At 41.2% G+C, this 24,053-nt stretch overlaps 1 protein-coding gene across 1 annotated transcript in view; it reads left to right on the forward strand.

The window, feature by feature from the left end:
• Nucleotides 1–24,053, forward strand: part of LOC117516684 (E3 ubiquitin-protein ligase RNF43) — a 368,264-nt gene that overhangs the window by 249,565 nt on the left and 94,646 nt on the right. The gene's annotated exons all lie outside the window — the stretch shown is intronic.

Raw genomic sequence — 24,053 nt, forward strand, 5'->3', positions numbered from 1 at the left:
ACCAGGACCCAAACTGGCGGATAAAGCTGGGGCGCACGGTGTTGCTACAGATTCAACTCCCAACAGTTTAGATTAAAACCTTAAATGCCAAGAACTGTGTTTTTGCATAAACAAAACACGCTCTCAGTCTCTGTGAACAAAAGGCTGCGTTCTTCCGAGTGCTTTCTCCCTCCCTGAGGATAGCTTTTGAAGTCAGGAGAAGATGATGAGGAGGAGGATGAGGATGGGGGTGTTGCTTGTTGTTTTGGTTGTCTGGAAAGTATGCGTCGTAATAAACTTCACTCCAACCACCTGCATCCTCGCTTCCTCAGTCAGACTCAAAGCTTTGGGTTGCGGTGGATTTATTGGGGATTCATCATGCAGCTGTTGAAGCATTTTCTCCCCACCTTTTTGAAGAGGATGAGTCAGATGACTTGGATGTGCAACGCTAGGTCGGCCGCGGCCTCTGGATGAGACATGTTTGCAGTTTAGTCTGACTATAACCACCCCACTGATCTATAGATACTCTGACCGCCACTGAGGGTTCATGTTGCACCACATAGACTCAGAATAGACTGTAAACCAAACAGAGTGAAGCTCCAAACCTTGACGGATAAGGTTTCATTGTTGTCCTTTATTTTTATTTTGGTTTTCTGTCCCCGGCGACATCGTGAACATGAGGGATGTACCAGATTCCTTTCCTGATTTGCAGTGTTCTCTAATGCCAGAGTATCTGTGAACACCTCAGAGAGGTAACGTTTATCTGACAGGAAGTCCCTGCTGCTTTTTAAAATGTTTTCACATGTAAATGTAGAGAGGGACAAAATAAACATGTCTCGAGATAAACAGTTTGTTTCGTTGTAAGATGTTATGCATTCAAGCCTGAAATCTTTACCCTCTACTGGTCAGGATGATAACCAGCTGCAGTCACACACCGATATGAAACTGTTTGTTCAAATCCTTTAAAGTCCTTTAAAACTGTGAATTTATGACTCAGCGCACACACACATACACACACACACACACACACACTTATAGAACTGGTCTGAGATCATCAGAATGATCATTTCTGATGATCAGAAATGATCATTTTCCCATTACATGCCCTTAGAAACAGCATAACGGCCCAACTGCAGTGTAATTTTTCCATGCAGCAGCGTAATGGGTCGTTACACTGTTAAAATGCTGGTGAGAACTCTGATTTGTTACATTTATATGTGTCACTCAAGTTGAGATAAATTTTTAATTGCCTACTCCAAAAGTATTATTTTTATACAAACTAGCACTGTTGCCTCACAATAAGATAGTAGAGAAGCTTGAATCTTCTACTGGACTGGGTTGCTTGACGCGAAGACGTTTCGCTTCAAATCACAGAAGCTTCCTCAGCTAAAATTCTTGCTCTGGTAGTCTGACTTCTGTCTTGGCTCTTGTAGAGAAGAATAAACAGAAGCCACAAAAGCTGGAGTTTTAAACCTAACCAGACCCCTCCTACCGAGAGGACGACTGCTATAGGCTAGAGACTAATCAAATGCTCTAATTAACACCTATTGTGCTCTAGTTAGCACCTCCTAATAACAGGGCAGCTGTCCCTCCTAATGATGGGACGGAAGCCTCTCCTGATGGCTCCCTTGACGACTCTCCTGATGACGTGAATGACTCATTACCATGAACAAAAGACTGAAACTGCTTTGACCTGAGTACCCCATTGTAAACAGGGGACAAAGCGTGTCTCAGAACCCCTCCCTGGTTAAGGCTGGGTTTCAAGTGTTTCACATAGAATGCCTCCTTGACCCCTCTCTCAAACCATTTCTTCTCTCTGGCTAAGATTTTAACATACTTGTCCTCAAACATGTGGTTAGTGTCTTTAAGGTGGAGATGAACCGCAGACTGAGGTCCACTGGCGCCCTCTCTGTGGTGCTGGTATAGTCTTTTGTGTAAAGGTTGCTTAGTCTCACCTATGTAGTGTTTGTTACAGTTTTCCTGACATCTGATAGTATACACTACATTGCTCTGTTTGTAACTAGGGATCCTGTCCTTAGGATGAACTAATTTCTGTCTCATGGTGTTAACCGGTTTCAAGCAACCCAGTCCAGTCGAAGATTCAAGCTTCTCTACTATGGAAACCACCTGGTCAACTGAGAGCCTTCACAGACACCTCACAGTAAGATGGTTGTGGGATTGATCCTGAGCTTTTCTGTGTGGAGTTTGCATGTTCTCCCCGTGTTTGCGTGGGTTCTCTCCGGGTGCTCCGACTTCCTCCCACATCCAAAGACATGCAGGTTAGGTGGACTAGAAACTTTAAAACTTTAAATTGACCGTAGGTGTGACTGTTTGTTTGTCTGTATGTGGCGTCCTGTCCAGGGTGAACCCTGCCTCCCACCCTAGACTGCAAAGAACTGAGTTGTTGTGACAAAAATTCATTTTTGAGTTAGTTTAATTAATGGAAATGAGTGACTATAACTTTTTCAAAGTTTGAGTTACATTAACTTAATTATTGTACTAAAATGGAGTTCGCTTTAACAGTGTACACAGACCATAGTGCTGACAATCTGACCCCAGTATGGGGTCAAAACGGGTTGTGTTCTTCCACCAGATGTAAAATTAAAGCAAATATTTTTCAATCGGAAAAGTGAAATAAGTGTCTAAAGTGTGCCCAAACCCTTAATTTCTATTCTTAACACTTACACAGCTCAAAGTACGCAAATGCACGAATGAAAACCTTTTACAGCCTTTGTGGTTTTCCAACATTACACAACACAAGGAGAAAGTTGATGGATTTCTCTGCCAACATGTTACACTGGAAGTAATCTATCAGCTTTCTACTTCCATCTCTCTCTCTCTCTCTCTCTCTCCTGTTTGCACTAAAGCCTTGAAAAAGTTCTCAAGCAAAAGTTACACAGCAAAGCATGACTCAACGAGGAAAAGAAATTCCAACGGTGCAGGGGCCCTCATCTAAACACTTTATTCTCAATGAATCCAGGCGGTTTTGAAAAAGAAAAGATAATGTTCTGAGTACTTTTGCCAGCACTAACTTTATATCTGTCAAAGACCATCAATAAGGATCCACACGGCACTTGAGTCTTTGGTTGTGTCTGAACTTGTTGACTGCAAAAGAAAGACGCACATATTCAATCAGATGAAAATGTTTTTGGCACTATTATGCAGTAATCCTCTCATTTTTATTCAGGATTCCCATGTGCGTGGGTGCTAGCAGGGCTCCTACGCAGTGTGTGGAATCAGATTTTAGTTTTTTCCAGGTCTGGATAAGTATGGATAAAGGAAACTAGACTATGGAGAATTATCTGTGACTACGTTTACATGCAGCCAATAATCCTTTCATAACCGGAATATTAGCAATAGCCCGGTTGCGCAAGAGGTCTGTACGGGGAAATATCAGACCAAGGGGTTGATGATACTGTCAACAGCTCTGCCTGATATTCCCCTACAGACTGAGTAAGCGAGGTTAATAATTCTTTTATTATATGGCTATTATATGTACAAACATGCAAACTTCCAGTATCGCCCAAATATGCTGCTGACCATGTTGGGCTCGTTCGCTTTCTTCACCTCCATTAGCTTAACAGATGGGCCGGTCGTTAGCTGATAAGCTTTCAATCTGTGTGTTTTTTGCGATGCTTTACAGATGTTTATGGAGTACGTTCATGTCCGACTTGTTTTTTCTAATTGTGTTATTAGCTTCCTGGTTTATAATGAAAATACGTGTTGCAGACCGATTGTCATGGCAGCCAGTCTGATATGGGAAAATATCCAACCGGTAATCAGCCAATCAGCGTGCGCATAGTGTCGCAGCCATATAATATGTTGTCATATTTAGCCAAGTGGAGACGTGCATCAATGTGATTTGGTTCCGTGTTGAATCAGAGGATGCTGTCTAGTGTGTTCACATAGGTCCCCACTACTGTTTTCACTGAGGTCAGCATTACACACGTGACCCTGATGTTTGGCCGTCTCCGAGGCATTGGGGAGTAAACAAGATCGCAGAAGCACACATTGTGCTCTCACACATGGTGAAGGTTCCTTGAAAGCCGTGAGATATAGAGATGAACTAAGCAGTGAAGGACGGTCGCAATACAAGGTGAAGATTAAATTATTTAGTGGTGAAGATCTATACGAAATGCTGTTATTTGTGTGGTCGGAGAATGAGAGTTTACTGCCTAATGCTATGCACATGGACATCGTGACTTATTTCTTATTTTCACCTGGCCCCGATACATGAGAGGGCTTGAAAAATTTACAAAAGCTTGGGGTGCGTATAACCAGTTTCGGGGTTCGCGCTTATGCCATCCTGATACCAAATCAGCAAAGCTGGACACAATATACAGCATGTACTGCAGCTCTGGGACGCAGAACGTGTGTCACTACAGTGACACACAATGCAGGAGTGACGCGCATTCAAGAAAGTGCCGGGACGCCCGCGCATTCAAACGCTCAAAGATTGTTTTTTAAATAATGCTTCTGTTTGTTTGATTCTCCTTGCTGCTGTCAGCTCCTCTGTCTCCTTTCTGCAGGAGGCGAGGTCAACCTGCTGTGTGTTTGAGCATAGATCTGTAAAGGCCACTAGAGTGGACAACATAGAACAGCAAAGCAGCCTGCACCCCTCGCTCCAGCAACTTTGAAAGAATAAATGGAATCAGTTTATTACTTTTTTCTTCCAAAGTAGGGACTTAATGGCCCAGTCACACGGCATACACTGATTTCTGAACGAAGAGAAAAAATGTAAAAAAGTCACGAATCGTCGAGAAAAGGTGGACGAATGAGCTTTGACTTTTCCCATCACCAAATAGCCTGTGACTCAAGAGTGCAAAAGGAACGAAAGAGGAACAAAACGAAACCGAAGCTAACGATGATTTCCAAACTTTAAACGAAATGTGCCTGAAGCCACCGCTGGAGCAGTGTGTGTCTACATCCTGCTCTGCATTCCAGGACTTGGCGCTGGGTCCTGGAGAAGCTGAAGTGCATGATCCGACCCACTGTGGAGGTCTGTGCGCACGTCGGTGGATCCACCTGCTATGCTTCCTTGTCCAAAACAACAGAGGGATCATTTCCTTCATCATCAGAATCCTCACTGTCTGGTTCAGTCTGATGACGCTCCGTCTTGCTCCAATAAAAAAAAAAAAAAAAAAAACGCTGGTGTGCTGTGGTGCTATTTCACTGTATTATGTTACTAAGCCAAATATATTGATTTATAACTGGAAACTGTCAAAAGGGGAAATAAATATAAGTGTAAAGATGATTGAATATATCAGAGCAGTAAATTGATCAGTCCGTGTGAACACCGCGTATTGACTCCCCATGTGCTGCAGCTGATCCACAATGTGAATTCTGCCTTCCAGAACAGCTGTTATCTAATCTTACGAATTATCTACCTGTTGCCTCAAGTGCAGAAGGGCTGGATTGTCATTCCAACACTCATATTGTTATATTTAATAAAAAATAATAAGCACACGCAGGAGGCGATGGCTGCTGCTGCTGCTGCTGACGCTGCGTTCAAGTACTGTCGGAAATTACAAGTACACAACTTTTTTGTTGTATCAAATTCAGCAATTGCTTGTGGCAGGAGTGTGGTTTTCATTTTATTTTTGGTAAAATAATTAATTGTATCTACACAAAAGATTAATTCTGGCCTATATAATGTGCCTGAACCCAGTGAAGCTATCCCCCACCAAGATTAAAAACAAAGTCCAAGCAAACAGGCTGAGTTTGCCATGTAATTTCTAACGGTACATGAACACAGCGGCAGCAGCAGTGCTTACAAATTGGCTTCTGCACTGTATGAAAACATTCTGGTGGTTGAACGAAGTCGAACTAAACTCTAATGTTACAAAAATTAAGCAAATGATAAGAAACCATCAAGAACGACAGCAAAACGAAATACGGACGAATTGAGGTTTTTGGTGGCATTCTTTCAAATTTTTTGACAGTTTAAAAATCCTGACGAAGCAGCAGCTGCAGGAACAAAGGTTAAAAGATGCCAACGAAAGTCAAAGTCCAGATTTCTTGTTTTGTTTGGGCTTTGTTGCCCTTCATTAAGCGCAGGCTTTAGGCATACCGAACCACATTTGTTTTTAATCACTGCACCTTTAAGAAGACAATGCTGCTTACTACATTACATTACATTACTTATTATTAATTTGGCATTTTATATAAATTAATATAAGATTTCACAGCTGGGATGTTCACCGAATACCACCGCTGCCTTCGATCATTTTTAATCTGTGCATAGTGATGCTTTATGACATGCCATAATTTAAGCAAAAATCAACTTTATAATTGATGAAATATTTAAGGCACTCTGGAGCAGGACATCTGTAGCAACTCATCATGCGACTACTGAAAGAATAAATACATAGTAGTAAATTCACCCAGTGCAAACGACAAGAGCTGTAGTCCAATTAAAAACATTTAATGAAAACACTTTACATTTACAGTCTGTCTCACAGTGTTAAAGTGTCTGATTTAGCTCTCTGCTGCTTACAGATTAAAGCTACTGCATGTATATTTTTGAACACAGCAACAAAAGCTACAGTGCATCCTGAAAGTATTCACAGCGCTTAACCTTTTCCACATTTTGTTATGCTACAGCCTTATTCCAGAATGGATGAAATCCATTTTTCCCCACCAAATTCTACACACAATACCCCATAATGACGATGTGAAAAGGTATGGGTTTTTTTAGATTTTTAGATGCATTAAGATTTAGATGCATTAAAAAAAACACACAAAGAAATCACATGTATATAAATATTTACAGTGTTTGCCCTTGAAGTTCAAAATTGAGCTCATGTGCATCCTGTTTCCACTGAACATCTTTGAGATATTTCTACAGCTTAATTGTAGTCCACCTCGGGTAAATTCAGTTGATTGGACATGATTTGGAAAGACACACACCTGTCTACACATGAGGTCCCACAATTGGGCGATTCTACGGTAACAGAATTACAATCTGAGCTAATCTGTCGTGGTTAGATGCCATATGTCCAGATTTTGCTGCTGCTGTAATTCCATTACCATAAAATTGCCCAATTGACAGTGCATGTCAGAGCACAAACCAAGCATGAAGTCAACGGAACTGTCTGTAGACCTCCAAGACAGGATTATCTGGGGAAGGGTACAGAAACATTTCTGCTGCTTTGAAGGTCCCAGTGAGCACAGTGGCCTCCATCATCCATAAATAGAAGAAGTTCAGATCCACCAGGACTGTTCCTCAAGCTGGCCGCCCATCTAAACTGAGTGATTGGGGAGAAGAGCTTTAGTCAAGGAGGTGACCAACATCCCAATGTCAGAGCTCCAGCATCCTTCTGTGGAGAGTGGAGCACCTTCCAGAAGAACAACGATCTCTGCAGCAATCCACCAATCAGGCCTGTATGGTTGAGTGGCCAGACAGAAGCCACTCCTTAGTAAAAGGCACATGGCAGCCCACCTGGAGTTTGACAGAAGGCACCTGAAGGACTCTCAGACCATGAGAAACAAAATTCTCTGGTCTGAGGAGACAAAGATTGAACTCCTTGGTGTTATGTTTGGAAGAAACCAGGCACCATCCCTACAGTGAAGCATGGTGGTAACAGCATCATGCTGTGGGGATGTTTTTCAGCAGCAGGAACTTGGAGACTAGTCAGGATTGAGGGAAAGATGAATGCAGCAATGTACAGAGACATCCTGGATGAAAACCTGCTCCAGAGCGCTCTTAACCTCAGACTGGTGTGACAGTTCATCTTTCAGCAGGACAATGACCCTAAACACACAGCCAAGATATCAAAGGAGAGGCTTCAGGACAACTCTGTGAATGTCCTTGAGTGGTCCAACCAGAGCCCAGACCTGAATCTGATTGAACATCTCTGGAGAGATCTGAAAATGCCTGTGCACCGACGCTCCCCATCCAACCTGATGGAGCTTGAGAGGTGCTGCAAAGAGAAATGGACAAAACTGCCCAAAGATAGGTGCACCAAGCTTGTTGCAATATATTCAAGAAGACTTGAGGCTGTAATTGCTTCCAGGTGCATCAACAAAGTATTGAGAAAAAGGTGTGAATACTTATGTACACGTGATTTAGTTTTTTATTTTAATAAATTTGCAAAAATTAAAAAATATATGTTTTTCATTTTGTCATTATTGGGTGTTGTGAGTAGAATTTTGAGGTGAAAAAATTAATTTACTCCATTTTGTGTGTGTGGAAAAATGTGGAAAAAAGTGAAGTGGTGTGAAAACATTCCGGATGCACTGTACATCCATTCAGTACTTGTTTTTAACATTGTAAACACTTTTTGTGACTAATATATAGCAACAAATTACATTAATTGCAACAAAATAATGAAATAGGAAGTGTGCAACATGTAAATTAAATTGACTCAAATTGTGCCTCTTACAATAGATAAAAAAAAAGCCCACTACAAATCTGGAATTATTTATTTTATTTTATTCTGCTTGACTTTAACACATTTCCAGCCAATTCTGAACATGCAAAAAAATAACTTGATTCAGCGCCTGTTTCATTTCATAGGCCTGCAGTGTCATGGATTTACTTTTGCTTACATTACCATTTTTAAATAAAATGTGTTAGTTTTTCAAATAAAACTACGTAGTCTTAGACACTTTGTTTAGGAAGATAATTTTAGAAATTTAAATCTTTTGTATTTGAAATGGCATAAACAAGCTGAAATGTGTGAACTACCAAGTGTGTTCCAATACTTTTGGAGGGCACTGTATTGTCACATCCATTGTGCTATATCTGGTTTAAAGTACATATTTTCTGCAGTGCAACAAGGCAGCACCCATACTCATGCTGTTTGGACGTAACCTTTAGGCCGTATAAGTGAATGGTGCCGCGCACACAGTTGTCCTTGCACACTGCAGGTCAGGTCATGTCTGTGAGCATATTGGTGCAGCATCCACCACCTTACATAACCTGCCCTGGACAGATCAAATTCCCTGCAGAAGATTAACTACCATAAAACCTTCCCTGAATGGTCGACATTCTGGTTTGACCGACGCTTTCATACCAGGAAGAGTCGTCCCATTGACCCGAAGTATAGAAAGAAAGGGAAACACATTGAAGGAGGAATAACTAATGACTCTCCTGACAGTGTTTTGTCTCCTTGTGTCTGATTATCTTTGTTGTGGGGGGGATTGACACTGACCTCAGACTATGTCTACCTGATGTTTTTCAGCAAAGGCTGGAAATGCAGTGGCAGCTGCCTTGGACTTATTTTCCACTGACCATCTTCTCCATTTCATTAGAGACTAGTCAAGGAAGAACACAGGGGCACATCTGGAAAAGGTGGATATTTGAGCTTTTGAGAATGAATGCAAAAAGCAGCAGGTGCACAATGGACATCTTGCATCACTGTTCACAGAACTATGGGTTAGTTTTGATTTTACTCCCCAGAAAATTCATGATATTATTCATTGCCAGACATTGCACAAGACACCCTGTCTGCACATGTCTGTCAAAACTGGCAGAACTGTTTTTATATATATATATATATATATATATATATATACAGTTAGGAAAATACGTATTTGAACACCCTGTGATTTTGCAAGTTCTCCCACTTAGAAATCATGGAGGGGTCTGAAATTTTCATCTTAGGTGCATGTCCACTGTGAGAGACAGTGGACATGCACTGTGAGAGGGATTTTGCTCCACTCCTCCATACAGATCTTCTCCAAATCTTTCAGGTTTGGAGTTTCATTTCCCTCCAAAGATTTTCTATTGAGTTCAGGTCCTGAGACTGGCCAGTCCACTCCAGGACCTTGAAATGCTTCTTACGGAGCCCCTCCTTAGTTGCCCTGGCTGTGTGTTTGGGGTCATTGTCATCCTGGAAGATCCAGCCATGACCCATCTTCAATGCTCTTACTGAGGGAAGGAGGTTGTTTGCCAAAATCTCGCAATACATGACCACATCCATCCTCCCTTCAATACGGTGCAGTCGTCCTGTCCCCTTTGCAGAAGAGCACCCCCAGAGTATGATGTTTCCACCCCCATGCTTCACAGTTAGGATGGTTTTCTTGGGGTTGTTCTCATCCTGTAAACATGGTAAGTGGAGTTGATTCCAAAAAGCTCTATTTTGGTCTCATCTGACCACATGACCTTCTCCCATGCCTCCTCTGGATCATCCAGATGGTCACTGGTGAACTTTAAACATGTGCTGGCTTGAGCAGGGGGACCTTGCTGCCCTGCAGGATTTTAAACCATGACAGCATCATGTGTTACTAATGTAATCTTTGTGACTGTGGTCCCAGCTCTCTTCAGGTCATTGACCAGGTCCTCCTGTGTAGTTCTGAGCTTTCTCAGAATCATCCTTATCCCACAAAGTGAGATCTTGCATGGAATCCCAGACCGAGGGAGACTGACAGTCATCTTGTGTTTCTTCCACGTTCTAATAAATAATCATAACAGTTGTTGTCTTCTACCAAGCTGCTTGCCTGATGTCCTGTAGTCCATCCCAGCCTTGTGCAGGTCTACAGTTTTGTCCCTGGTGTCCTTAGACAGCTCTTTGGTCTTGGCTATGGCGGACAGGTTGGAGTGTGATTGATTGTGTGAACAGGTGTTTTTATACAGGTAACAAGTTCAAACAGGTGCAATTAATACAGGTAAAGAGTGCAGAATAAAAGTGCTTCTTAAAGAAAAATTAACAGGTCTGTGAGAGACAGAATTCTTGCTGGTTGGTAGGTGTTCAAATACTTATTTTATGCAATAAAATGCATATTAACCCCTTAACGCCTGAATTTATATAGCTGTATATAAAAAAATGTTTTGTGTGTGTTTTTGCCTTTAAGTAGATGGTAAATAATGTTGAGATTATTCATTTCACTTTTGCACAGAAAAATAAATAGTAATTTTGGTATTTTGGTAATAATTTATGTTATAATGTTATAATAATAATACTGGTATGTTGCAAACATGCAACAACAGGCATACTGGTCAATTTGGTATGTTGCATATTTGAGTCAAATATTGTAGCATATATGCGACAATAGGCGTTAAAGGGTTAATGATTTAAAAATCATACAATGTGATTTTCTGGATTTTTTTTTTAATTGTGTCTCTCGCAGTTGAAGTGTACCTATGATAAAAATTACAGCCCTCTCCATTTTTTTATAGGTGGGAAAACCTACAAAAGTGACAGGGGGTCAAATACTTATTTTCCCCACTGTATACAATACAACATAAAACAGCCACACATAAGCAAGCAGTGCCAGTAACCGTCTAATTAGTGAAAATCCATACACCTATTCTAGGGCACCAGAGTCTTGATCCCCTTGGGTACACCCAGAACCAGATTGTGGTGACGGCCACGAACACCGAACCATCCAGATCACAGCTAAATATCCGAGCACTGCTGTGGCTGGTGTGTTGGGCCAAGACGTAAATACAGAACCTTACCATATGTCATGGACCACTCCGGCATGACATGAGCTACAAGGGCGAGTGCATGTACCTTGACGGAAAGGGGCCCAGGATGCAGAGTCCCAGGGGAAGCACAAGTTACACAAGTTGTTTTCAAAGGAATGAAGAATAACTCTGTTTCTTTGAAATGTTTCTCCTGTGTGGTAATGTCTGCAATCATCCAACGGATAGATTAACAAAGATAAACTATTTTCATCTCAGTGACAGGCGGGTTGGTCAAAAGCAGTTGGACACAAATGCAAGGCTCAAACAAACAGCTGTGATTGGTAAAAGGCTTTACTGGTGTAGCCAGCAGAAGTCTGTACATGAGAAGGCAGTCCAAAAAACACAGCAGTACAAAAATCATCAGGCTTAGGCGTGGTCATTCGAACAGGCAGGAGGTCAGGCACACAACGAAGCAGGCAGGACTGTCAAACACGAAAAACAGAGCTGGAGAGAAGGTACAAGGCACATCAATATGGTGAGGGACTGCTGCACCCAATGAACCTTATATAACCCAGGTGATGAGCAGCAAATCAGGAACAGGTGTGCGTGGAAAGCACCAGAACAAGGGTGTGGCCAGAGAGAGAGAGACGCCCGCCACCAAGAACCCAGGGACCGACAAAAGAGATAGAGACAGACAGACCCAAGCAGAAAAACCCCAGCAAGAGAATGAACAGACAGAAACGCAATGAACCAAAAACGAATCACAAAACAGACTAGAGCCCGACCGATATGGATTTTTTGAGGCCGATGCCGATAACGATATTTGGATGGAAAAAAAATGCAGATAATCGACAAATCGGCTGATTTGCCAATAGCTGATAAATCAGCTGATCAGCTGAATGTTTCAACCTCTTAGCAGTAAACGAAAGTTTTTCATGCTAGAAATAAGGTCTACACAATGTGGGCTTAATAAAAAGTGTGACCAACACAGTGAAGCACATTTGACACATTACTACATAAACTGAGTTAATCAAACTGAGTTGAACTGAAACGGGAGAAATGTGGGGACAATGTAATCGCAAAGTTATTACAAACAACATCCTTAAAAACTTACTTGTATGCTTTTGTCAGCCGATCAGTGCAGTGTGACGGCGAACTACGGGGGCCGGTGATGAACACACTTAAGCAGGGGTGTAAGCAGCTCTCAGTTGAATGGAGTCAGAGCTCCAGCTACTGGACAAACGGTGCAAGGATATGTTACATTGCCGACACAAACATTATTTCAGTAACTGTTCTGTTTATGAGAAATTATCGGCGTTCTATTGGCAAAATTTCACCCCATAGTGAGTACTTTGAAAAGGGCTTATATCAGCCATTAATATCGGCCGGCCGATATATCGGTCAGGCTCTAAAACAGACCAAAAAATAAAACAGAAAACCAGACAAATTTCAAACCCTGACACTCACATTGTTGGGTTTTTCATTTAATCTTTGAATAGTTGCAAATGTAAATTGTCCAGTGTGAATTCAGCTCTCCATCATTTTATATTCATTTAGCAATAGAGACCCTTTGGTACAGGCTCTTCCCTTTGAGAGTGGCCATACGCCCAACCATTGGGTCAATAAAGTAAATACGCGAGCATATACGCCCAACCACAACCGACCAGTGAGCGCGCTTGTAAGCTCAGTTCCGGTTTCAACGCGGGAGGGAAAAAAACCCGGATATTTTCTCGCCGGCTGCGGGAGGATTCGCAGCCCGCGGAGGAGCTGTGATCTAAAGTGGTTCTGTTTGGCTCATCACACCCAGGGAACACTGTCAAACTAACACCATCTTACAGGCAACAAGCAGCATTGTGTTCAAAAACTGTTTCGTCATCGTTAACAGGCTTCCGTTCAAAATGCTTATGAAGTTTGTCTGTTTTCATCCATTGCGGTGTTTTTGCAGTAATTAAAGACGGTGCCATTAATGTGTCAAACATACTCCGCAATAGAGCCTTAAAAAGTGGTGTAAAAAACGTAGTTTAAATGCACAAGACATGTCAAATACACGATCACGGTTGGGCAAATAAGAGAAGACATTATATTTATTTGCTCAACGGTTGGGTGTATAGCCTTTGCCCTTCCCTTTATATCCAGAGTCACATTCCTTGTCCTTTATACAGCGAGTAAAATAAGTTGTGAACACATCAGCATTTTTCTCACTAAATATATTTCTAAAGGTGCTGTTGACGGATATTCTGTAGTGTGAAGCAGGTGAGAGTCTACGACTCTCTCTTGGTGGGATCTGACCATGTACAGCTGGGTGGACTGGGACAATGCAGATTACAGTTCTTGTGCAAGAACACAGTGGCAGGTCAGCTCCTTATTCATAGTGCTTATGTACCTGCTCTACCATATTCCTTGTGTTCTTTGACATGTAGATAAAACCTGATTTGACTGTTTCCCCCAAAATCAGCATTTTAAACATTGATGCAGAACTTGTTTTTGCATTGTCTTCTTCAAACCTCTTTTCCTGTCTAGCCGATTACACGGCTGTGCAGACAAATGGCACAAATATTTCTCACACTTTTAAGTGTCTTGTCAAATACTGTATCTTTACTGAACAAACTCATACCACTTATTGTCTCTTGAAAAAGACAGGATTCATTTAATAGTTTAGTCCCTTGGTGCCTGTTTATGCCTGCTTCCCTCCTGTTTCCTATGTTGCTAAATTTAAGCATGTCTTGGCTCAAGATAACGCAGAAGGAAGTACAAAGCTTTTGAGTCACTACACTAATTACTGCCTAATTTTCCAATTTTCCAACGATAGAACTTTGTAGCTTTGATTTGTTGTTGTTGCCCTCATCAATATTTTGTGTCTGTTGCAAAGTATTAAAAAAACTAATAAACTGATTTTTAAAGAACTCTGCATGAAGTTTAGGTCTTTTTTTGGAATTTAAAAACATCTTTGGAACAGCTGGAGCTCTGTAAAAAAAATGTTTTTTTCAATATATATACAAATGTTGATAGCTGAGATAATTTGGGTCTGGTCAGTAATGGAAAACATTAAAATATGATTTAGATGTAAAGTTCCTTCTGTTTCTCCCTTTTCATGATGTGAGGTGGATCTGCATGTTGATTTGGCACTTTTTTTTTTTTTTTGGCCATATGCCCATCCTGGCACAACTCTGCATTACATGGAAAATGGGCACAGGTGGTATTGAACCAGGGACTTCCTCTTTTGGAAACAAGTGCATGAAGCATTTGGCCACCATACTGCCCAAAATATGATGTAGATGTGGGAAAAGGCAAGTGGCCTCTGTGTGTTTGTGTATTCCGAGTATCAATTGAAATCCAGAAAGAGCTGACTTTTGTCCTTTGACCAACTTTTGTATTTTTTTCATGAGGATTCAAGGTGATCGGAATAATATTTTTGGAGAAATCAGTAACTTTTGTTTTGAATTCAAGCCTGTTTATGTCACACTTCCACAATAAGAGCCTATATTTCAAAATAAAAGCCTGTGAGGTTGCTGCAGACCTGACAGAATTCATCAGTCTGTCCATCCTCCAACATCCCAGACAGCAGATTCAAATCTGGACATTTTCTGTGTGCATGTGACCCCAAACACAGAATTAACATGTTCACACTCTGGACAAGACAGCAGAATTTTGTCTCAACAGTGTCCCACACAGGCCAAAAGAAAAAAAAGAACACTGCCACAGTGCAAATACAAAACTACAGTTATGAGTAATTTCTTGACATGGAATATTGTTCTGGTTAAGCACCTTCAGAAAAGTTTACTGATGCCCAGAAAATCATTTTTGAAGCACAACTGAAAACAGATTAAACCTTCAATAAAGACTTTCATTAAAGCCAAGAACTTTTTCTATGTCAGTACTTAAAAAATTGTGGCATAACTGTAAACAGATTTTCCCCAAAGGTCAGCCGTCCTCCATATACAGTACAAATGACCTTATCTAGAACCTGTGCTTCTGCATGGGTCAACATCCTTGTTTTATTTTTGTGAGGGCACATTTTATCCCTTGTAGTTAGAAGTTATTTTAATATCTCCTTTGGGCATCTTCATCTCACTTTGTGGAATTAGTGTTCTTTAATATTACATTTCTTTTAAAAAAAAATTGCCACACAATCACAAGCAAGAAGGAAAATGGTTTTGACACGCATTAACAATAAACATGCCCAGAATTATGGTGGCTTTCACATTAGCTAGCCATCTGAATTTTGTTTTTATTTTTGTTGTTGTTTTTGTGTTTGTTTTTAACCCTCTGGGGTCTGAGGGCATTTTTTGGACAGTTCACTTGCCTGGCATAAATGTTTTATTATTGCTGTTAACAGCTCTCCCTGCATCCCACAATCAAGTTTTATGTCTCTTTTTTTTCCCAAGACAACCTGTGCTTTCAGAATATATATGTTTTTGTTGTGTTTTGTAAGAGTAATAAAGGTTTACAATCAAAAATAGGCAAGGAAAAAATAAAGCTAAAAATAATTTTCCACACATTTATTCAAAACACACAGCAAACTATAATAAACAACTGTTTTGACACTTTATAAAGGTAATTTGAGGTCTTTTGTGAAAGACTGTACAACAAAAAGGTTCAAACAGTAAACACAAATGCACATTTTGAACAATATATACAAAATGGTCTATGCGTTTTGTTGTCCATTGATATGGTAAACAGTGCTTTATGCAGAGAAACCAGCAGAGTTATCCAGTAACATTCACATGCAAACTAGTGGAGCAATCCTGATAGTTACACACTCTTTGTTTGAGCATGTGAGATTATCAGAGGCTTTCCGTGTGCTCCTGCTTTCACTGATCGCTGTGCGTAATGACGCAGGACGCACTGAGTATGTACTATAGTATGTACTCATTGGAGCACCCAGGGGGCTATTCAGACAGGCCAACTAGTAACACATCACTCCTGAAAACGATCTTTGGCTTTTCACGTGAGGTAAATCTGCCCTACGATTGGATTTTGGAAAACCATGTGACGATGAACCAATTCGGATTGGACACTCACGTTGCGCACGTCATCAAACAGCTTCTATGAGGAGTACAAAGATGGCAGATGGCTGGCTCGAAAATCGGCGCAGTCTACTTTTCAGCAAAAAAAAAAAAAAAAAGAGTAAGTTTCTATCTCATATCATTCAAAAGTTATTTATAATTTAGTAAAGCTTGGTCTTAGCCGTCGTATACAATGGCATCGATCCCAGAGTGTTAATACTGTTCTAAAAACAGATCAATACAATTCCGTCAGTTCTAAGATGGTACTGCACAAATAATGCTGTATACATAATACTGTACAAATGCATTCTCTTCACAAAATTGTTAACTTATAATTTTCTAGCAGCCACAGTAGCTCGCAGGCCGTCATGGCTTCCTGCTGCACTACACGCCGCGCTACCTTATGGCATATCAGAGCCATTATGTATAAATTCTTTGTAAATTGAAAATTGCCAATAAATTGAAACATAATATTTGATACTACAAAAGTTCTACCTTCTTGTAATAGTTCATATTTTTCAAGTTGGAGGCCAAGTTCACTAGATTGTAGCTCAGCCTGTTAAGGGTGTTTGCAAGCAATAAAGCTACTTATGTTTTGATCATAGACCATATAAAAACTGGACAAAGCCTGTGTGACATCACCCATTAGCTGGGAGACCCAGAACAACCGAAATGACCCCCTTTCTGGGCGTTGCCCCGCTCGCACTGATTCACGATGAACTGATTAATGCATAAAGGGGCGGAGCATGGGTGGCTCCGTGTGTAATGGGAAAAGCCTGAACACGCTCCACTCCCAAGTCCGAAGCACAAGCAGTGTTGCCAACTTAGCAACTTTGTCGTTAAATTTAGAGACTATTAAGATCCCTCTAGCAATCTTTTTCAAAAAGGCGACTAGTGAGAAATCTAGCAGCTTTTCATCACTTTATTGGAGACTTTTAGAAACTCTGATGTGAAAGCACATGCAGGTGAGCCATCTTAACTCGTGCAAGTTGGGGTCGACAAAATCGGACCACGAGTTATCTGAAACCGTGAGTTAATGAGGTTGACCAAAAAAAAAACAAAAAAAAACTTAAAATCAACTTGCCTTGCCATATTACAATAGTTTTGACCATTTGAAGGATGATTCCTTCCTGGGTGGTGATGATTTCTTCATCTGGAGTGGGTTTAGGATCTTCTTCTTCCTCCTCGGGCTGCTACACTCCAGCGATGAGAGCTTTGCCAGTGCAGATGATTCTGGATGAGTCTAAGTTTTGGGACGTGACCTTCCTCTTTAGATGCTTCCTGCTGGTTCAGACTGGGCCAGAATTTATACACGCCGTCCGCCTCTTGTGCCCAAGACACGCACCCGCCCCTTGCCCCTATTGTTTTTAGTTAAACACTCCAAAGAGACACAACAACAATCTGGATGAAAGACCATCCAGATTGTTACCAGCACAAAGTTCAAAAGCCAGCATCTGTGATGGTATGGGGGTGTGTAAGTTGCCCATGTTATGGGCAACTTACACATCTGTGATGGGCCATCAATGCTGAAAGGTACATCCAGGTTTTGGAGCAACACATGCTGCCATCCAAGCAACGTCTTTTTCAGGGACATCCCTGCTTATTTCAGCAAGACAATGCGGTAGAGTGCAGGTACTAGACTGGCCTGTCTGCAGTCCAGACCTGTCGCCCACTGAAAATGTGTGGCACATTATGAATCGCAAAATATGACAACGGAGACCCCGGACTGTTGAACAACTGAAGCCGTACATCAAGCAAGAATGGGAAAGAATTCCACCTACAAAGCTTCAACAATTAGTGTCCTCAGTTCCCAAATGCTTATTGAGTGTTGTTAGAAGGAAAGGTGATGTAACACAGTGGTAAACATACCACTGTCCCAGCTTTTTTTTAAACATGTTGCAGGCATCCATTTCAAAATGAGCAAATATTTGCACAAAAACAATAAAGTTTTATCAGTATGAACATTAAATATCTTGTCTTTGTGGTGTATTCAATTGAATATAGGATGAAGAGGATTTGCAAATCTTTGTATTCTGTTTTTCTTTACATTTTACACCACGTCCCAACTTCATTGGAATTGGGATTGTATCTATAGATGCTGAAACTGTTTTGTAAATATGTTTATTTCTGCTCTCAAGATGGATGTTTTAAAATGGACTTCTATAGAAATGCGCTCTGTTTTGGAGCTAACTTCAAGCGGCCAGTCAAGGACCTGCACTTCCTGGTTGGGCTCAGAATGTGAGCTTGAGTGTTGTTGCTTGGTTTTGACTATATGGACAAAATTCTCAGTCAGTCTCTGATGTAATTGAATAATTAATCGAATACTAGATGCACTGACCAAGTACAATTGAAGATGAGAAAAAGTGGGAGAAAACATAGTGGCTAAATAGTAAAATAGACCTTGTGTTCATTGTGCAAGTATTTTGAGTATGTTTTGTAGAATTTTGAAAGGATAACATGCGATATCTTGCTTCTAATTTGAGTTAAATATTTTCATTCTCAGCATTGACCAACAAAGAGTCCCTTCTGTTAATGAAGTTAGCAGGACAGATGGAGGGAACAGTAACAAAAAATATAACTTGCACTGAAAGTCAGAAGGCTGTTGTTGCTGAGTCCCAGAAGATTCTGCTGTTAGTCTTCCAAGGCCAAGAAAACAGGGTGATAAGTCTTCTGTTGTCACATAAACCAGACAGTGCGTTCTCATGGGACCGGGCCAAGGAATATTTTGGAAAGGAAAAGCCCTGGGCAACAGAAATGTTACTCAAGTCCAAGCTTCTTGAACTCTGTTTGTCATCACAACTTGTCTGTGAAGTTCGTCCACATTTGTTTGGCTGCTAAAATAATTGCTGCATTCATTCTCCTCTGTGCTGTTGTTGATGATGGTGTTGTTCTGTTACTGTCTGTGTTTAGCCGTCGCTAACGATTTGCCAAACAGCGTGACAGCTCTTCCAATAACACCTGTGAACAGCGGGTGTGTCTCAGAGGTTTAACTGCAAACGTAATGTAGAACCGAAATCAATGCATATAGTAAAATCAATGTTTTTATAAACCAATTCTATACATAAATGTAAATCATTAAACTCTCGTAACTACTATGCGGTTTAACAGATGTGTAACTGGTAGCCAACTTATTCTTGTCTGTGGGTTGTTGGACTTTGAGATGGAGAGATGCCTGGAAAGAGCTGATGGAGTCATGAGGCCGCTGGACAGCAGGTGTTTGACAGAGGTGTGAATTTTTTTGTATCTCATCATTTGATTCCTTTTCCTGGGGTCGCTATTCCGTTTAAAATCTATTTTCCATTCAAAAGTCATTTTTCGATTCGAAATCCATTCAGTACATACAGCTGCTAGTTTTAGGATCTAGTAAAGTGTGCTGCAGTGCTCTAAGGAAGTTGTGCGACGGTACGACTTACCTTGGCTCAGTTGTCTGCATCATAATATTTTTAATATTATGGAATATAATTGGAGCGGGCCGCGGCCTCAACTTTACCTAAATTCTGGGTCTTTTAGTGAAGTTTAGGGCTAGTGGCCGGCAATCACCTTAGTATTTCTTCTGTTTTTCTTGTTGTTTAATGCTGGCAAATTATAAAGTATTTTTTTGTCTTTCTGATGCCTGATTCTGTTTTTTCTCTCTATTTAAGGTGCAGCTCCATCCAGAGACGGGAGTTGTATTCATGTTGGTGATCCTCCTGTCCTGTGCGCCAATAGCATTTCTTATATATTTGTCCGTGAATTGTTCTGTGAATTGTTCTGTAATTTATGTTTGTATCATGGCCCAAGCAGAGGATCACCCCTTTGAGTCTGGTCTACTTGAGGTTTCTTCCTCAGAGGGAGTTTTTCCTTACCACTGTTGCTCTGGGGGTTGGTAAGGTTAGACCTTACCTGTGTGAAGCGCTTTGAGGCAACTCTGTTGTGATTTGGCGCTATATAAATGAAAAATAAATTGAAATAATAAATGTGAAACCTTTGTTTTCTACAACGCTGTAGGGCTGCAGGTCTTTTGAAATGAAATAGATGATGGATTTAGGTTTTTTTGTTTTTTGCATGTTCAGAATTTGCTGGATGTTTGCTAAAGTGACGCGATGTGCGCTGGGCAGCTGCTCCACTTTTTTTTAACTCTGGGGTGATGATGTGCTAAGTGCGCTCAAGCATTTGTTGTGTCTTCAAAAGGCTTCACCTTCATTTTGCACAGAAGAAACATTCTGTGGATGTGGAACTACTCACAACACAAATGGCATCAGCATCATCCAGAATGATACCAGTGCAAACACTGATAAACTATTTTCCTCTACTACTGAAGACCAAGCTGTGAAAAGAACAAGGAAAAGGTCAATGCAGCCACCAGCCGTGACTCTAGGAAGGTCCAGCAACATTTACATGACATGTTTCTAGCCTGCTACATCACCAAATTCAGCACTGACAAGATCCTGTCATCTTGGACTGTATTCAACCAGCTCCTCTCTCCCAAGTTAAAGTTCTACCAAGTCTGTAATAGGCTACTTACCTGTAAATGACAGCAGCCCAACTGAAATGGATAGTCCTTACAATTCTCCAGAGAGGTGTTGATATTGCTGATAAAGTGAGTTTGCAGACAGTGGTTATTATTTATGGGCCTGGCTGTCTGTTCAAAGGAACAACTGATTAGCTTGAAGAATGCACAGTTCATCAAGAGGCTGGTGATTGGACTTGGTGCGTTTCCCAGGTGTCATTTCTTGGTTGTTTGGGAAAGTGCTTCAGAGTTGCTGGGCTTCAGGATATGTTTGTAGAGGCAGAGGTTGTTGCTGCAGGCTCAGTTAATGGAGTGATGGCTGGTAAGCACTAGAACAGAGCAGTAGGAGCACACGAACTGGTGGCAGAGGCATTGCAGCAGATGAAACTGAATACATAGTTCACAGTTCCAGAAGCGGAGGCAGAAAGAGTGAAACAACTGATGGGAATGTTATCACAGTCCTTCCCTGAACCAGAGTATCAGGAAATATTGACTGGTGAGAGCTTCCATCAATTTCAAATCTGGTGAATTTATCGAAGCCAGAAACAAGAAGCATACAGTAGGTTTCTGAATTTCCTACGTTGACATGGTAGAGGACTTACTGCTCTTCCTTAGATGTACCTGTGAGACAAATTGGGAACTTCATCTAGTAGCTATGTCACCTTGGGTGTTTGCTTACGATCATGTCAACTATAGCTGATACCTTCCTGTGTACTGGCTTGAAATGTCCGATCTTGCAAACTTTCCGCCCGGCTATACATCAGCAGTGTCTAAAAGGTGACTTCGCTGTTCAAAGAAACAACAACGCCTTTACCAAGATTGCTTGCGATCAAACCATAGAGCAGACAGCAAATCGTGATTCAAAAACCAACGATGGTATGATGCATATTACAACCAGTAAAGGAGCTGTCAACAGATGGATATGGTTGCATCATGCAAGAAGGTCCATTACATGAGGGTGCGAGGCTATTGCAGGCAAAGAAGACCATAGTACAACACAATCTGATATCCTGCAGAGTTGTATGAAACAGGATATGGCTAATGTTGAGAAGATAGTAGACACGGTAAACAACATGGTCAGTCTTTCTGACTATGAATAAGACATCACAGCGGGAGCAGGGGCAACACATGATGTCCAAACTGAACTGCAGATTGTGCATGCATGAGGTGAATTAGAATTCACAAAGTTGTGTAAAGAGCATCTGCAGACAGAAGAAGTAGACTTCTTTGACAGCATGGGAAAAAAATAAGCTTGACACTTACTACTAAGTCCTAGACTGTAAAATGGAATGTGTGTGGAAAGGATTATTTTTAAAAGCAGACAGGAACCTTCTAGCAGGATTGGTTGTGATTGGGGAAAGTCCATAATATGTATCTTCAGGAGATCAATCAATCAATCAATTTTTTTATATAGCGCCAAATCACAACAAACAGTTACCCCAAGGCGCTTTAAATTGTAAGGCAAGGCCATACAATAATTATGTAAAACCCCAACGGTCAAAACGACCCCCTGTGAGCAAGCACTTGGCTACAGTGGGAAGGAAAAACTCCCTTTTAACAGGAAGAAACCTCCAGCAGAACCAGGCTCAGGGAGGGGCAGTCTTCTGCTGGGACTGGTTGGGGCTGAGGGAGAGAACCAGGAAAAAGACATGCTGTGGAGGGGAGCAGAGATCAATCACTAATGATTAAATGCAGAGTGGTGCATACAGAGCAAAAAGAGAAAGAAACAGTGCATCATGGGAACCCCCCAGCAGTCTACGTCTATAGCAGCATAACTAAGGGATGGTTCAGGGTCACCTGATCCAGCCCTAACTATAAGCTTTAGCAAAAAGGAAAGTTTTAAGCCTAATCTTAAAAGTAGAGAGGGTGTCTGTCTCCCTGACCTGAATTGGGAGCTGGTTCCACAGGAGAGGAGCCTGAAAGCTGAAGGCTCTGCCTCCCATTCTACTCTTACAAACCCTAGGAACTACAAGTAAGCCTGCAGATGTTGGCATATTCTTTGGGTCCGCTGCCATTTTCACTCCCAGGTTCACAAGCATCTCTGATCATGACCAACAATGCCAGCTTGCTACATGCACTTGGAAGTCAACCAGAAAGGCCACTAACCCGCATCATAGGCAGCATATATGTTGTTGATGGTATGGCGATGATTCAACAGCTAAATGTCAACAAGCTACCTGCAGATAGGACATTTCTCAACCTTGGTCTTGTCATCTTTCGGCATCTCGTGAACAGGGCAAACCACAACAAGTCACCAGAGACGCACTTTGTGAAGGACGTGTACCGACAAACATCTTTTAAGAAAGCTGAGAGGTCCAAAAGAGCAGCTAGTGGCTCCCAGGTCATGCAAACCACGGCCAGTCCATTCTTCAGCAGTGGAAGAAGTTCTTGTCCAATGGCGAGAACAAGGTGTTGCTCATTGAGTATCTGGATGAAACGGTGGCCAGAGCTACAACATCAGACCTAAGGGGTGTCAAGGTCTTCTTGACACATGAAAGGATGTGCCATTCATTTTGCCCTGAAAGGAAGATGATGAACCAGTCATCAGAACTGAAGAAACATCTCTGTGCTCCACACAAGAAGAACCCAATACACGCATGTAGGAACATATATCCTTCACAACTGATACCATTGGCAGTGCCGATGTGATCATTGTGAGTCCAGATACAGACAAATTCATCATTTGCATTGCTCTTCAGTCCATTATCATTCATCCTTGCAGATCTTTATTTCCACACGGGAAGGTGTGCCAATCTGTAAGCGATTGATCAGCATTGGTGATGATATCAACCAGGCGTTGATGGGCCTGCAATGGTTTACGGGACGTGACAGTGTCAAATTAATTATTTAAAAATCATACAACGTGATTTTCTGGATTTTTTTTTTTTAAGATTCTGCCTCTCACAGCTGAAGTGTACCTACGATAAAAAATTTCATTCCTTGTAATTGGGAAAACATGCAAAATCGACACTTCGAACAAATTGAATATTTATTTTCCCCACTGTACATACATTCATATGATAACTGTCCTCTGCATTTAAGCCATCCTAATTACAGTTAGACACAATTCAAGTGGTGTGCTCTTCCCCATGAAGAGGGTGAAAAGTCTGTCAAAACTAAAGAAAGATAAAATACAAATACAAAATACAGTAGATGGCAATGTTCATGGCAGTGTGAGCAGCCACACATTCGCTAAAAGTGATGAAGGACTTAAACAGAATTTTCA

Source organism: Thalassophryne amazonica, chromosome 9 (assembly GCF_902500255.1).
Source record: "Thalassophryne amazonica chromosome 9, fThaAma1.1, whole genome shotgun sequence".
Taxonomy (NCBI): Eukaryota; Metazoa; Chordata; class Actinopteri; order Batrachoidiformes; family Batrachoididae; genus Thalassophryne; species Thalassophryne amazonica.